Source organism: Oncorhynchus masou, chromosome 1, assembly GCF_036934945.1.
Source record: "Oncorhynchus masou masou isolate Uvic2021 chromosome 1, UVic_Omas_1.1, whole genome shotgun sequence".
NCBI lineage: Eukaryota > Metazoa > Chordata > Actinopteri > Salmoniformes > Salmonidae > Oncorhynchus > Oncorhynchus masou.
In genome coordinates this window covers 51,210,741-51,226,604 of record NC_088212.1, presented here as the reverse complement: position 1 = coordinate 51,226,604, position 15,864 = coordinate 51,210,741, and the positions used below count along the sequence as shown (strand labels likewise).

At 42.8% G+C, this 15,864-nt stretch overlaps 1 protein-coding gene across 1 annotated transcript in view; it reads right to left on the bottom strand.

Moving 5' to 3' along the window:
- LOC135546173 (zinc finger MIZ domain-containing protein 2-like) overlaps positions 1-14,910 on the bottom strand; it is an 81,165-nt gene extending 66,255 nt beyond the window's left edge. Inside the window, 1 exon segment of the mRNA XM_064974378.1 lies at positions 14,384-14,910. The gene's annotated coding sequence lies outside the window, so the exon portion shown is untranslated.
- Positions 14,911-15,864: the final 954 nt, after the last annotated feature.

The window sequence follows — 15,864 nt, the reverse complement described above, 5'->3', positions numbered from 1 at the left end:
GCCTGCCAGGGCGGATTGCAGAGGTCTTGAAAAAGAAGGGTCAACACTGCAAATATTGACACTTTGCATCAACTTCATGTAATTGTCAATAAAAGCCTTTGACACTTATGAAATGCTTGTAATTATACTTCGGTATTCCATAGTAACATTGACAAAAATATCTAAAGACACTGAAGCAAAAAACTTTGTGAAAATTAATGTGTCATTCTCAAAACTTTTGGCCATGACTGTACACAAACAAAAGTGATTCAAAAGACCTTGGAAAGCTGTGCAAAACTGATTAATCTTATTGACTTATATGATAGAGATGAAGGGGGACGTCGACAGAGAGTGAAGAACAAAGGACAAAAAGTGTCTCGATCTGGGGGGCTGCATTCCCACAGGTCCCGACAGATAATTGTGGCACGGTCTACATTTTTCATTTTGCGGGCGGTCAGACTGGGATGAAAATATTTTTGTAGTCCTGCAGATTATTTGGAAACGTTTTCTTTCTAATTTGTATGCGTTAGCCTACCTATTGTATTAAAAGCACATCTCGGTCTACCCATGTGAGAGACGCAGACTCGGTCTCAACATTTAAGTCTTTATTGAAGACTCATCTCTTCAGTTGGTCCTATGATTGAGTGTAGTCTGGCCCAGGAGTGTGAAGGTGAACGGAAAGGCACTGGAGCAACGAATCGCCCTTGCCGTCTCTGCCTGGCCGCTTCCCCTCTCTCCACTGGGATTCTTTGCCTCTAACCCTATTACAGGGGCTGAGATACTGGCTTACTGGTGCTCTTCCATGCCGTCCCTAGGAGGGGTGCATCACTTGAGTGGGATGAGTCACTGACGTGATCTTCCTGTCTGGGTTGGCGCCCCCCCTTGGGTTGTGCCGTGGAGGAGAGCTTTGTGGGCTATACTGGGCCTTGTCTCAGGATGGTAAATTGTTGGTTGAAGATATCCCTCTAGTGGTGTGGGGGCTGTGCTTTGGCAAAGTGGGTGGGGTTATATCCTGCCTGTTTGGCCCTGTCCGGGGGTATCGTCGGATGGGTCCACAGTGTCTCCCGAACCCTTCTGTCTCAGCCTCCAGTATTTATGCTGATGTGTCGGGGGCCTAGAGTCAGTCTGTTATATCTGGAGTAATTCCCCGGTGCCCTGTGTGAATTTAAGTATGCTCTCTCTCTCTCTTTCTTTCTCTTGGAGGACCTGAGCCCTAGGACCATGCCTCAGGACTACCTGGCCTGATGACTCCTTGCTGTCCCCAGTCCACCTGGCCGTGCTACTGCTCCAGTTTCAACTGTTCTGCCTCCAGCTATGGAACCCTGACCTGTTCACTGGACATGCTACCTGTCCCAGACCTGCTGTTTTCAACTCTCTAGAGACAACAGGAGTGGTAGAGATACTCTGAATGATCGGCTATGAAAAGCCAACTGACATTTACTCCTGAGGTGCTGACCTGTTGCACCCTCTACAACCACTGTGATTATTATTATTATTACTTGACCCTGATGGTCATCTATGAACATTTGAACATCTTGGCCATGTTCTGTTATAATCTCCACCCGGCACAGCCAGAAGAGGACTGGCCACCCATCGTAGCCTGGTTCCTCTCTAGGTTTCTTATATATCCCATTTAGCAGACGCCTTTGTCCAAAGCGACTTACAAGTCGGCTGGGGCCACTACTTTTACATATGGGTGGCCCCAGCGGGAATCGAACCCACGACGCTTGGCGTTGCAAGCGCCATGCTCTACCGACTGAGCCACACAGGACACAGGACCCCTGTGTTTCTTCCTAGGTTCTGGCCTTTCTAGGGAGTTTTTCTTAGCCACTGTGCTTCTACACCTGCGTTGCTTGTGGTACAGCACTTTTGAGATATCAGCTGATGTAAGAAGGGCTTCATAAATAAGTGATTTGATCTTTATTGTATTAATCACACACACTCAAAATACGCTGCGTCAACTTCAGTAGCCTACCTGTCCTCTTCTAGTTGGGCATGTGAGATGAAGTGCGCCTAGTATACACTACACGACCAAGAGTATGTGGACACCCCTTCAAATTAATGGATTTGGCTAGTTCAGCCACAGCCGTTGCTGTCAGGTGTATAAAATCGTGAACAACGCCATGCAATCTCCATAGACAAACATTTGCAGTAGAATGGCCTTACTGAAGAGCTCAGTGGCTTTCAACCTGGCACCGTCATAGGATGCCACCTTTCTGCCTTGCTAGAGGTGCCCCTGTCAACTGTAAGTGCTGTAATTGTAAAGTGAAAATGTCTAGGAGCAACAACAGCTCAGCCACGAAGTGGTAGGCCACACAAGCTCACAGAACAGGACCGCCGAGTGCTGAAGCGTGTAAGCACATAAAAATCTGTCCTCGGTTGCAACTCACTACCGAGTTCCAAACTGCCTCAAAGCAACGACGGCAGAATAACTGTTCGTTGGGAGCTTCATGAAATGAGTTTCCATGGCCGAGCAGCTGCACACAAGCCTAATCAGTGGAAACAGTGGATCAGTGGAAACGCGTTCGCTGGAGTGATGAATCACTCTTCACCATCTAGCAGTCAGACGGACTAATCTGGGTTTAGCAGATACCAGGAGAACGCTACCTGCCCCAATGCATAGTGCCAACTGTCAAATTTGGTGGAGGATGAATAATGGTCCAGGGCGGTTTTTCATGGTTCGGGCGAGGCCCCTTAGTTCTAGTGAGGGAAATCTTAACGCTACAATATACAATGACATTCTAGACAATTCTGTGCTTCCAACATTGTGGCAACAGTTTGGGGAAGGCCCTTTCCTGTTTCATCATGACAATGCCCCCTGTGCACAAATTGAGGTCTGTACAGAAATGGTTTATCGAGATCGGTGTGGAAGAACTTGACTGGCCTGCACAGAGCCCTGACCTCAACCCCATTGAACACCTTTGGGATGAATTGGGACGCAGACTATAACCCAGGCCTAATTGTCCAACATCGGAGCCCGACCTCACTAATGCTTGTGGCTGAATGGAAGCAAGTTCACGCAGCAATGTTCCAACATCTAGTGAAAAGCCTTACCAAAAGAGTGGAGGCTGTTAGAGCTGCAAAGGGGGAGGGTGGGGGTGTTCGACAAGCAGGTGTTCACATACATTTGTTTATGTAGTGTATATATTTTCCTGAAGGGGCGCCATCGATTTTCATTTCAGAGGTCAGATTTTCTCCATGTAACCCTTATTATGAATAAAGTTCACTCCCTTACAAGCAAAAACTCAAACAGGCAGTACCAGTGACCCGCTCAATACGGAAGTGGTCTGATGATGATGCTGAGCTAAAGGACTGTTTTACTAGAACATACTGGAATATGTTCTGGGATTCATCCGATAATATTGACAAGTTCACCACATCAGTCACCGGCTTCATTAATAAGTGCATCGAGAACAATCCCAACCAGAAGCCATAAATTACAGGCTCCATCCACACTGAGCTAAAGGCTAGAGCTGCAGCTTTCAAGGTAGCGGGAGCCACGCTCATTGAAATCCGCTACGACATCTGACGAGCCATCAAACAGTCAAAAGTCAATACAGGATTAAGATTGAATCTTACTACGCTGGCTCTGACGCTCGTCAGATGTGTCAGGGCTTGAGAGCAACAGCTGTTCCGGGTGACTGTGTGAACTTGCATTCTGTAGCTGATGTGAGTAAGACCATCAAACAGGTTAACATTCACAAGGCCATGGGGCCAGACGGATTAACCAGATGCGTACTCAGAGCATGCGCTGACCAGCTGCCAAGTGTCTTCACTGACATTTCACACTTCACAGTTGGCACAATCTCTATTGCACTCCACACTGCATTTTTCCACCTGGACAAGAGAAACGTCTACACAAGATCCCTGTTCATTGGCCATAGCTCAGCACCATATTGCCCTCCAAACTCATCACTAAGCTCAGAACCCTGGGACTGAACACCTCCCTCTGCAACTGGATCCTGGACTTCCTGACGGGCCACCCCCAGGTGGCGAGGGTAGGCAACAACACATCCACCAAGCAGACCCTCAACACGTGGGCCCCTCAGGGGTGCGTGCTTAGTACTCCCTGTTCACCCACGACTGCATGGCTGCACACGTCTCCAACATCATTAAGTTGGCTGATGACACGTGTTTGGCCTGATCACCGACAATGAGACACCCGATAGGGAGGAGGTCAGTGACCTGGCAATGTGGTGCCAAGAAAACAACCTCTCCCTCAGCAAGACAAAAGGAGCGGATTGTGAACTACAGGAAACAGAGGGCCGAGCACACCCCTATCTACATCGACGGGGCTGTAGTGGAGTGGGTCGAGAGCTTCAAGTTCCTCGGTCCACATTACTAAGGAATTATCATGGTCCACATTTTACGTAATTATGACATAACATTGAAGGTTGTGCAACATAACAGGAATATTTAGAGTTATGGATGCCACCCGTTAGATAAAATACAGAACAGTTCCGTATTTCATTGAAAGAATAAACGTTTTGTTTTCGAGATGATAGTTTCCGGATTCAACCATATTAATAACCCAACGCTCGTATTTCTGTGTGTTATCATGTTATAACTAAGTCTATGATTTGATAGAGCAGTCTGACTGAGCGATGGTAGGCACCAGCAGGCTCGTAAGCATTCATTCAAACAGCACTTTCGTGCGTTTATGCAGCTGTTTATGACTTCAAGCCTATCAACTCCCCAGATTAGGCTCGTGTAACCGATGTGAAATGGCTAGCTAGTTAGCGGGGTGCGCACTAATAGCGTTTCTAACATCACTCACTGAGACTTGGAGTGGTTGTTCCCCTTGCTCAGCAAGGGCCGCGGCTTTTGTGGAGCGATGGGTAACGCTGCTTCGAGGGTGGCTGTTGTCATTGTGTTCCTGGTTTGAGCCCAGGGAGGAGCGAGGAGAGGGACGGAAGCAATACTGTTACACTGGCATAAGTGCCTATAAGAACTTCCAATAGTCAAATGTTAATGAAATACAAATGGTATAGAGAGAAATAGTACTACAACCTAAAACGTCTTACCTGGGAATATTGAAGACTCGTGTTAAAAGGAGCCACCAGCTTCCATATGTTCTCATGTTCAGAGCAAGGAACATAAATGTTAGCTTTTTTACATGGCACATATTGCACTTTTACTTTCTTCTCCAACACTTTGTTTTTGCATTATTTAAACCAAATTGAACATGTTTCATTATTTGAGGCTAAATTGATTTTATTGATGTATTATATTAAAATAATTGTTCATTCAGTATTGTTGTAATTGTCATTATTACAAATAAAAAAAAAATTCGGCCAATTAAATCGGTATTGGCTTTTTTTTGGTCCTCCAATAAATCGGTATCGGTGTTGAAAAATCATAATCGGTCGACCTCTATTGTGCACGGATGAAATTGGGTATTGGACTGCTCAGTGACATCCACAGAACACAGCCATGTAGAGTTCTCAAATATTAGCGTATCTGCTCTTACTGCAGGACTCTGAAACCACTGAAATTAGCCACACTAGCTCGCAATGTTCAATACACATAGTAGTTTAGTTTATAAAATTGACCATTTTAAAAACAAGCACACATCAAATTTGAAAGACATGTGTACTTGAGTAAAACCATTGAGGATAGTGGATAATCATTATTGTGGCTAGCTTCACATAGGTAGGGACAAGCGATTACCAGGGCCAAGTCCAGCAGGAGGAGAGACAACGTTTGCCAACGTTCAGACAGAAATGTATTATGTATAATAAACATGTCCCTGATTCTAAGGAATCGTGTCAGTTATATTCCTGGCATTTCTATCTGCAACATGCCAAAGCGTTTTTGTACTGAACACAGCAGTGGTACATGGATAAAAATCACCAGGGAAGCCAATCCAGAATGATTTGCCATATTACAGCTAGAGGTCGACTAATTAATCGGCGAGGCCGATTAATTAGGTTCGATTTCAAGTTTTCATAATAGGTAATCAGCCGTTTTGGACACCAATTACATTGCAATCCATGAGGAAGCTGTGTGGCAGGCTGACCACCTGTTACGCGAGTGCAGCGTCAAAAGGACCTTGTGGCTGCAATGAGCCAAGGTAAGTTGCTAGCTAGAATTAAACTAATCTTATAAAAAAAACAATCAATCTTCACAATCACTAGTTAACTACACATGGTTGATGATATTGCTACGTTAACTAGCTTGTCCTGCGTTGCATATAATCAATGCGGTGCCTGTTAATTTATCATCGAATCACAGACAAATTAAACTTCACCAAACGGGTGATTTAACAAAAGCGTAATTTGCAGAAAAAAAGCACATTCGTTCCACAAATGTACCTAATCATAAACATCAATGCCTTTCTTAAAATCAATACACAGAAGTATATTTTTTTAAACCTGCATATTTAGTTAAAAGAAATGCATGTTAGCAGGCAATATTAACTAGGGGAATTGTGTCAGTTCTCTTGCGTTCAGTGCAAGCAGGGTCAGGGTATATGCAACAGTTTGGGTTGCCTTGCTCGATGCAAACTGTGTTTCTTCATAACAAAGACCGTAATTAATTTGTTAATTATGACATAACATTCAAGGTTGTGCAATGTAACAGCACCCGTTCGACAAAATACGTAATAGTTCCGTATTTCACTGAAAGAAAAAACATTTTGTTTCCTAAATGATAGTTTCCGTATTTTACCATATAATGACCAATGGCTCGTATTTCTGTGTGTTTATCATAATTAAGTCATGATTTTATATTTCATAGAGCAGTCTGACTGAACGGTGGTAGGCAGCAAGCAGGCTCATAATCATTCATTCAAACAGCACTTTACTGCATTTGCGAGTAGCTTTTAGCAATGTTTGATGCACAGCATTGTTTATGACTTCAAGCCTATCAACTCCCGAGATGAGGCTGGCAATACTAAAGTGCCTATAAGTCAAAGGTATATGAAATACAAATGGTATAGACAGAAATAGTCGACGTGTTATAATTCCTATAATAACTACAACCTAAAACTTCTTAACTGGGAAAATTGAACCAACAGCTTTCATACAGTGCCTTGCAAAAGTATTCGGCCCCCTTGAACTTTGCGACCTTTTGCCACATTTCAGGCTTCAAACATAAACATATAAAACTGTATTTTTTGTGAAGAATCAACAACAAGTGGGACACAATCATGAAGTGGAACGACATTTATTGGATATTTCAAACTTTTTTAACAAATCAAAAACTGAAAAATTGAGCGTGCAAAATTATTCAGCCCCTTTACTTTCAGTGCAGCAAACTCTCTCCAGAAGTTCAGTGAGGATCTCTGAATGATCCAATGTTGACCTAAATGACTAATGATGATAAATACAATCCACCTGTGTGTAATCAAGTCTCCGTATAAATGTACCTGCACTGTGATAGTCTCAGAGGTCCGTTAAAAGCGCAGAGAGCATCATGAAGAACAAGGAACACACCACGCAGGTCCGAGATACTGTTGTGAAGAAGTTTAAAGCCGGATTTGGATACAAAAAGATTTCCCAAGCTTTAAACATCCCAAGGAGCACTGTGCAAGCGATAATATTGAAATGGAATGAGTATCAGACCACTGCAAATCTACCAAGACCTGGCCGTCCCTCTAAACTTTCAGCTCATACAAGGAGAAGACTGATCAGAGATGCATCCAAGAGGCCCATGATCACTCTGGATGAACTGCAGACATCTACAGCTGAGGTGGGAGACTCTGTCCATAGGACAACAATCAGTCGTATATTGCACAAATCTGGCCTTTATGAAAGAGTGGCAAGAAGAAAGCCATTTCTTAAAGATATCCATAAAAGGTGTTGTTTAAAGTTTGCCACAAGCCACCTGGGAGACACACCAAACATGTGGAAGAAGGTGCTCTGGTCAGATGAAACCAAAATTGAACTTTTTGGCAACAATGCAAAACGTTATGTTTGGCGTAAAAGCAACACAGCTCATCACCCTGAACACACCATACCCACTGTCAAACATGGTGGTGGCAGCAATATGGTTTGGGCCTGCTTTTCTTCAGCAGGGACAGGGAAGATGGTTAAAATTGATGGAAAGATGGATGGAGCCAAATACAGGACCATTCTGGAAGAAAACCTGATGGAGTCTGCAAAAGATCTGAGACTGGGACGGAGATTTGTCTTCCAACAAGACAATGATCCAAAACATAAAGCAAAATCTACAATGGAATGGTTCAAAAATAAACATATCCAGGTGTTAGAATGGCCAAGTCAAAGTCCAAACCTGAATCCAATTGAGAATCTGTGGAAAGAACTGAAAACTGCTGTTCAAATGCTCTCCATCCAACCTCACTGAGCTCGAGCTGTTTTGCAAGGAGGAATGGGAAAAAATGTCAGTCTCTCGATGTGCAAAACTGATAGAGACATACCCCAAGCGACTTACAGCTGTAATCGCAGCAAAGTATTAACTTAAGGGGGCTGAATAATTTTGCACGCCCAATTTTTCAGTTTTTGATTTGTTAAAAAAGTTTGAAATATCCAATAAATGTCGTTCCACTTCATGATTGTGTCCCACTTGTTGTTGATTCTTCACAAAAAAATACAGTTTTATATCTTTATGTTTGAAGCCTGAAATGTGGCAAAAGGTCGCAAAGTTCAAGGGGGCCGAATACTTTCGCAAGGCACTGTATGCTCTAATGTTCTAATGGAACTTAAAACGTTAGCTTTTGTACACAGCACATACTGCACTTTTACTTTCTTCTCCAACACTGTGCTTTTTCATTATTTAAACCAAATTGAACATGTTTCATTATTTATTTGAGACTAATAAGATTTTATTAAGTTAAAATAAAAGCGTTCATTGTTCATTCAGCATTTTTGTAATTGTCATTACTACAAACATATGGGGGAAAATAAATTAAAAATTGTCCGATTAATCGGTATCAGCATTGAAAAATCATAATCGGTCGACCTCTAATTGTAACCCGTGTGTTCTGATAATTGTTGTTTTCTCTATAATCTGTTAGTTCATATGCCTTGCGACCTAAGGCTGAGACAATAAGAAGACACAGTGGCAGAATAAATTCAACCACACATTTGTTTCATTACAACACCGGAGAACAACATCTGTCCTGTGAAGTCCACAAAACATAATTGCATTAACTAACAGTGACATGATCTTCAGCATGGGGCGGCAGGGTAGCCTAGTGGTTGGAGCGTTGGACTAGTACCCGAAAGGTTGCAAGTTCAAATCCCCAAACTGAAAAGGTACAAATCTGTCGTTCTGCCCCTGAACAGGAAGTTAACCCACTGTTTCTAGGCAGTCATTGAAAATAAGAATTTGTTCTTAACTGACTTGCCTAGTTAAAGGTAAAAATAAATGGTCGCAAAGAAAACAGGAGCTGCCGCCACTATTCCAGCACCATTTCAATATCATCGAATCACCTATGCTTAGTCTAATACAGTGGTAACTAAAAGATACCAACATTTTGTCCAATCAATGTCAGCTAAATATGATGTGGCTGTCCATGGTACTGATGTGAATGCGTGTGCGCGCAAGTGGAAAAAACATGTTGACTCACCCTATGTAGAGAAACGCCAATGCCATCCTCCTCTTTCATGTTGGCTAAACGGTCTATGACTCTGTCATACAGTACATGCTTTTAGTTTTTGTTGTCCTAGGCTACCTGGCTGAAATACTTGCTGGCTAGCCTAACTTCCTTTCATGGGCAACGATACGCCACGGCAGCTAGTTAACATTAGTATACTACCTCTAGCTACATGTTGAACTTCCATGCTCTCAGGCCAGGGGCAAAATGTATGAAATGTATGGTTGGATCAAAATTGGCATTATAATCAGTGGATAGTACGGAGAATTAAGTCAAACCACAAGTCCAAATCCCAATCCATGTCTAATTTAGGAAAGGGACGATTTTAGCTAGCTAGCCAGCCAGCCACCGGAGGACAACAACAATTCACATTTTTTGTCTGGAAATAATGTCATTTGGCTTGTTCTATGATTGGTCTGAAGCCAGGGAGGCGACACCGTTGCTGGCTTCCCTTGCATTCAATGCTACGGGCTGCAACAATGTCATACTCTTTCTGACTGGACAGCATCAGACAGATACGCTACACATAGTGAGACAGAGGGGCACTGTTCCGTTCGCTCGGATGCTTTCTCCGGTGAAATACATTCAGCCTCTTGCGAATTAGAGAAAATTTATGAAACACAGAGGCTAAAGAATAAAGTATTTGGTGTTTTTTCCAGGAAGTCTGGCTTCCCTTGGCATCCATGAATAGGTAGCAGGTAGCCTAGTGGTTAGAGCGTTGGACTAGTAACCGAAAGGTTGCAAGATTGAATCCCCGAGCTGACAAGGTAAAAATCTGTAGTTCTGCCCATGAACAAGGCAGCTAACCTACTGTTCATAGGCCGTCATTGAAAATAAGAATTTGTTCTTAACTGACTTGCCTAGTTAAATAAAGGTAAAATTTAAAAAAAATTACACTTTCCCGAATTGGATCCTTTGTTTCCATTCTGCTCCTCCCTTCCTATAGGCAGAAACTCAAACAGGGAGTACCCGTGCTAAGGTCTATTCAACCCTGGTCTGGCCTATCCGAATCCATGCTTCAAGACTGTTTTGATCACGCGAACTGGAATGTGTTCAAGGTTGCCTCTGAGAATAACATTGAGGTATACACTGACACGGTGACTGAGTTCAACAGGAAGTGTATAGGGAATGTTGTTACCATTGTGACTATTAAAACCTTCCCAAACCCAAAACCACAGATCGATGGCAGCATTCGCGCAAAACTGAAAGTGTGAACCAGTGCATTTAACCACAGCAAGGTGGGACTCCAGACAATTACAGATTAGAAAGGGAAAACCAGCAGAAACCAACGCTTTGCTCCCGGACAAGCTAAACACCTTCTTCACCCTCCTTAAAGATAACACAGTGCCACTGATGTAGCCCGCTCCCGAGGACTGTGGGGGGTGCTCGTTCTCCGTGGCCGACGTGGGTAAGTCTGCTGTCCTCACTTGCTCCAACATGTCCACCATTGTTCCTATACCCAAGAAAGCAAAGGTAACTGACTAAATGACTATCGCCCTGCAGTATTCACTCCTGTCATTATGAAGTACTTTATGACCCTTAAATCAGCCTCTCATCACCACCACCTTACCTGATGCCCTAGACCCACTTCAATTTGCATACCACCCCAATAGATCCACAGACAATGCAATCACTGCATCTGGACAAGAGGAATACCTATGTAAGATCGCTGTTCATTGACTACAGCTCAGCCTTCAACACCATAGTACCCTCCTAGCCCAGGCCCTTGGCCCCTAACCTGTGCAACTGGGTCCTGGACTTCCTGACAGGCCACCCCCAACAACACCTCTACTGCACTGATCCTCAACACCAGGGGCCCCATATGTGTGTATGCTCAGTCCCCTCCTGTACTCCCTGTTCGCCCATGACTGGGTGGCCACGCACAACTCCAACTCGATCATCAAGTTTGCAGACGACACAACAATAGTAGGCCTTATTACCAACAATTACGAGACAGCCTACAGGGAGGAGGTGAAGGCCCTGGCAGAGTGGTGCCTCACCGTCAACAAAATGAAGAAGCTGATCATGGACTTTAGGAGACAGCAGAGGGAGCATGCCCCCATCCACATCAATGGGTCCGCAGTTGAGAAGCTGAAAAGCTTCAAGTTCCTTGGCACTGGCAATCTGAAATGGTCCACCCACACAGACAGTGTGGTGTAGGCAGCGCAATAGCACCTCGTCAACCTCAGGTGGCTAAAGAAATTCAGCTTGGCCCCTAAGACACTCACAAACTTTTACAGATGCACCATTGAGAGCATCACCGCCTGGTATGGCAACTGCACCGCCCACAACCGCAGGGCTCTCCAGAGGGGGGTCTCCCCAACGCATTACAGGGGCACACTGTCCACCCTCCAAGACACTTACAGCACCCACTTTCACTGCAAGGCCAAAAAGATCATCAAAGTCATCAACCACCCGAGTCACAGCCTGTTCACCCCGCTATCATCCAGAAGTCACGGTCAGTACAGATGCATCAAAGCTGGGACAGAGAGACTGAAACAGAGCTTCTATCGCAAGGACATAAGACTGTTAAATAGCCACTAGTCGGCCTCAACCCAGTACCCTGCCCTAAAATTAGTCACTATCACTAGCCGGATACCACCCGGTTACTCAACCCTGCACCTTAGAGGCTGCAGCCCTATGTACATAGACATGGAATCACTGGACACTTTAATAATGTTAACATACTGCATACATATGAAATGAGTAAAATACTGTATTCTAGTCAATGCCACTCCGACATTGGTCATCCTAATAATTATATATTTCTTAAATTATTTTACTTTGAGATGCGTGTATTGTTAGATACTATTTCACTTTTAGAGCTAGGAACACAATCAATTCGCTACATCCGCTAAATATGGTGTAGGTGACCAATAAAATTGTATTTAATTAAATATATAGCCTATAGCAGGGAGTCTGCAACCTTTGTCATATGAGTGACAATTTACAATTCTTAAAAATCTGAGTGTCAGTTATGATGTTCAAATAAGCATTGTGGGCTATTCAACTGTGCCCAGAAAATGTCTAACTGTCCACAAACTGCATAACCTAATTCTAGCTGGCTACGAGACAGAGACACTGTCTATTCAGTCACACCTCACAGTGCTCCACTACGCCTACCTGTATCAAGGCACTTTCCATTTAGTGGTGCTGAATCACAGGTGCGGCCTTAATGTGTAGATTTTTCTTAATTCCTTGGTCGAGTTTGTTTGTCTTTATGCGTCCTTGGTCGATTGTAAGCCTAAGTAATTCCTTTGACGTTTGCCTTAAATTTCAATGCATGTGTAGAGTTTATCTGGCATAGTTTGAATTCGCAGTCAGCTGTTTTATGCTCAGGTTACTTTCATATTGATGTCGGTATTTGATAGTGTGTAATATACATCTATTTCATGTACTGTTTACACAAGTAGGCTAAATTAGTCAATGTAGCCTATGTATGATGAGGTTGAGTAGTACATTGTACACACCATTCCACAGACCTTTAAACCTGATATAGTGGTGATACTGTATTGGGAGGAACATTTTATTTTTTTGCAGTTCTCCAAATAGCATTTTAGAGTTAAAAATGTGTGTGGAAGTACAGTAAATGAGCTTCAACTGGTGGGTGTATTTCTACACCCTAGGTTTAGATGAACTGATGCCACTGAAAACTCAAGAGTCAATTCTACAAGCCTCTCGTTCACATGTCCTTCACCATAAGGGGCTTATTGGAGCTGTCATCTGTGACAGACTTGTAAGTGTGCTTTAAACAATCTACATTTGTTGTTTGCTAGGCAAACAAATTAGATATTTTTTTGATACAGTTGAAACGAGGTGCATTTGTGGTGGCCGCAACCGGACAAGATTGTGAACGACACTTGGCGGAATGCATCGCTTGACTGCCGTGAGTGATTCGCACAATAGCCTATCGTTCGCGAACTGCAGCACCCAAACGATTCGTTCTCGAGTTCGTTGACCAGAGGCTATGTGTATGTTTTGGTTCTACAAAGCGGTGTCCATCATACCATTCAATAAATTAATTGCATTCAATGTTGCACCATGCGATCACTGATCCGGTCTAAACATGCAAATAGACAGTTGATGTTCGGGAATACGTCTCCAGCAGGTCAAACGAACCACAAAAATTAACCAAGTCACTCGAATCATGACAACAACAAAAAACGAATCGTGCGCGAACTGCACATCACTATAGCTACTTCTCATTTGAACGTACGATGAAGACAACACAAATTCGCTAACGTTAGCAAAGCTGACCAATGTCGCCCCCCATTCGTAAACAAATACTACTGTCGTTATTGTATTCATATTGTAGTGGTACAGTTACGTTATATTTAAACCACAATGATTGGAAAAAATATCAATTGAAGACATTTTGAATGCGGTATAAATAATGGCAACTGTCAGTGTGACTGTTTACGAAATGGTTGCTAGCCAGCAAACGTTAGCTAACACTTGAGACGAATTTGGATATTTTACGAGACAGTAGTTCAATTCCAAACCAAAATCGTAACTACGTAGCTTACTTACGTTAACGTTACTTTCCTAAATCTATGACGAGACGATTGACTAACATGCGAATAATGGCTTGGGCCATTTGTGGCTAACAAGCTAACTCTGCCCTGCTAGTTAGTAAACAACTCTGATGTAACAAATATCATGTACCAAAATGTAGCTCGTTAGTTGGCAAAAGTCAATGATGTGGTAGTACAGAGCTACCACTAGCTATAGGTTTTATAGCTAACTAGTTAGATGATGGTTTAGCCTGCTCGCTGTTTAGCTACATGCTAGCTAACGTTAGCTTTAAGTGACAATGGAGTGAAGTGGCTGCTGGTGCGGACTTACCTTGCAACTTCAACTGGCCGGGGTTGGTCTGCGTGGCTGCAGTCTGAGCTCCGCGGCAGTAATGCGCAAACCCGTTTTCTGGATGATTGGGACTCGGTTTCATTAAGATAAATTGTACTGACAAAATAACGTAGCCAGCTATCTAACGTTAGCTTTTATGACAAGTTGCTACTGTAGCTAACTAACGTTAAATGTCGAAAGGTTGTCCAGGCTCGTCTACCTAGGAAACTTGTTTAGGCTAACGTTACTTAACCAGCTAACGTTAACTAGCTACCCTTCGCAGCGCTCGGCACCATCAGTGCTATTTCAATAAAGTACAGCTTTAATTCAATTAATTTCAAAACAGTGTAGCGTTGTCCGTCACCCAAGCGTTCTGCTTTGATGGATAACCCTGCCCTACCCTCTCAATAATGACGCTAACTGGCCTGATAACTGAGGGCAGCCTGGTCTGCTTGCCTGCTGTATTGAAGGGCTGCACTTTCCTTGGCTCTGTTCTCCACTAACGTTACAGTGCGAATTCTAGCCACCACAGTTCAGCTAGCTAACAAGCTGCTTCCTTCTGTTGCACAATGGGCTGGTGTAATTTATGCATGAGATCAAGGACTTCTATGACCACACTGTAATATAGTCTGATGAATCAGGCTGGAGTACACAGGTCATTCAGGTGTATATAAAGCCTGAAACGAATGCTTCCAAAATCGTGTAAATGTAAACAATGTACTTTTACAAGCCAGAATGTATAATGAAATTACATTTAAACTCTTGCTTCAACTGCTCGATTTTTTTGGGACAAAATATCCATTGGAAAGTATTGACTCTGAGAAGTCAGGTAAACAATACTTTCCTCAACATACTTTGTCTTACATTTCGAGCAGATGAAGGACACACCGGTATAGTAAGTTTAAATCTAATTGTATTCAATATTCTTGCTTGTAAGGAACATTTACAAGATTTTGCAGGCATTAGTTTCAGGCTGTGTGTATTACAGCCTAAATAATCAGACTAGTTGTAATTGCTAAGTATGTATAACAATATTAATAACAATAATACATGATCTAATTAATTAATAATAATTCAAAAAATAATAGTTGTCTACCTGAATTATAATTTTACAGATGGAAATGGGGAGCAGTCAATTAAATATTTTAGAACTGTAAAAGAAAAAAGTATTTAGTCAGCCATCAATTGTGCAAGTTCTCCCACTTAAAAAGATGAGAGAGGCCTGTAATTTTCATCATAGGCACACTTCAACTATGACAGACAAAATGAGAAAAGAAAATCACATTGTAGGATTTTTAATGAATTTATTTGCAAATTATGGTGGAAAATAAGTATTTGGTCAATAACAAAAGTTTATCTCAATACTTTGTTATATACCCTTTGGCAATGACAGAGGTCAAACGTTTTCTGTAAGTCTTCACAAGGTTTTCACACACTGTTGCTGATATTTTGGCCTATTCCTCCATGCAGATCTCCTCTAG